At 42.6% G+C, this 1,310-nt stretch overlaps 1 protein-coding gene across 2 annotated transcripts in view; it reads left to right on the top strand.

The window, feature by feature from the left end:
• Parn (poly(A)-specific ribonuclease) overlaps positions 1–1,310 on the top strand; it is a 97,268-nt gene that overhangs the window by 32,950 nt on the left and 63,008 nt on the right. The gene's annotated exons all lie outside the window — the stretch shown is intronic.

Below are 1,310 nucleotides of genomic sequence, written 5' to 3'. Positions count from 1 at the left end.
TCCCTCCCTCCCTCACTCCTTCCCTCCCTCCCTCCCTGTTTTTTGAGACAGAGTTTCTCTGTGAAACAATCCCTGCTGTTTCTTTATTTTAGTTTGTTTGTTTGTTTGTTTATTTGTTTGTTTTTGAGATAGGGTTTCTGGGTGAAACAGTCTTGGCTGTTCTGGAACTCACTCTGTACACCAGGATGGCCTTGAACACCGAGATTTGGCTGCCTCTCTAGTGCTGGGATTAAAAGCTTGCACCACCACCGCCCAGGAGATTTAGACAGAATTTTTTAAAAGACTTATTTATTTAGTATGTATTCAGTGTCTGCCTACATGTATGCTTTCATGCCAGAAGAGGGCACCAGATCTCATTACAGATGGTTGTGAGCCACCATGTGTTTCCTGGGAATTGAACTCAGGACCTCTGAGCCATCTCTACAATTCCTTTGACAGATTTTTTTTTTTTTTTTGGTTTTTCGAGACAGGGTTTCTCTGTAGCTTTGGAGCCTGTCCTGGAACTAGCTCTTGTAGACCAGGCTGGCCAGAATTTTTATGTGGTCAATCTCTTCCCTAGTATTTCTGGTTCCTGTAATAGAATAGTTAAGTGCTCTACTTTTTCTCATTGCTGTGATGGAATACTTGAGAATATCAGCTCACAGGAGGAAAAATCTAGTGTAGCTCACAGTTTGAGGGTGCAGCCTGCTCTGGTGGGAAGGGATGGTGAGCTCAAGGAGTCTACTCATACCCACAGGTCAGGGACACCCCAGCACCTATCTGGCTTCCCCTCCTTTTTTTTTTTAATATTTTATATATTTATTATGTATACTATATTCTGTCTGTGTGTCTGTCTGCAGGCCAGAAGAGGGCATCAGATCTCATTTCACATGGTTGTGAGCCACCCTGTGGTTGCTGGGAATTGAACTCAGGACCTTTGGAAGAGCAGGCAATGCTCTTAACCACTGAGCCATCTCTCCAGCCCCAAGAAATTATGTTTTTTAAAAAAGTAAAATATATAATTTTCAAAGTCTTTAAAAACGCAGAAGAGGGCTAGAGAGATAGCTGATGTAGGTGAGTCTTCTATCTATCTGTTTCTTTCATTGGTTAATTAATAAAGAAAACTTCTTGGCCTGTTAGGTCAGAACATAGGTGGGTGGAGTAGACAGAGCAGAATGCTGGGAAGAAGGGAAGTGAAGCAGACACTATTGGAGCCAGCCACCAGGTCAGACATGCTGAATCTTTCCTGGTAAGTCACCATCTCGTGGTGCTACACAGATTACTAAATATGGGTTAAATGTGAGAGTTAGCCAGTAAGAGGCTGAAACTAA

This window comes from Microtus ochrogaster, chromosome 7 (assembly GCF_000317375.1).
Source record: "Microtus ochrogaster isolate Prairie Vole_2 chromosome 7, MicOch1.0, whole genome shotgun sequence".
NCBI classification, from domain to species: Eukaryota; Metazoa; Chordata; class Mammalia; order Rodentia; family Cricetidae; genus Microtus; species Microtus ochrogaster.
This window is presented reverse-complemented; position numbering and strand designations above follow the sequence as displayed.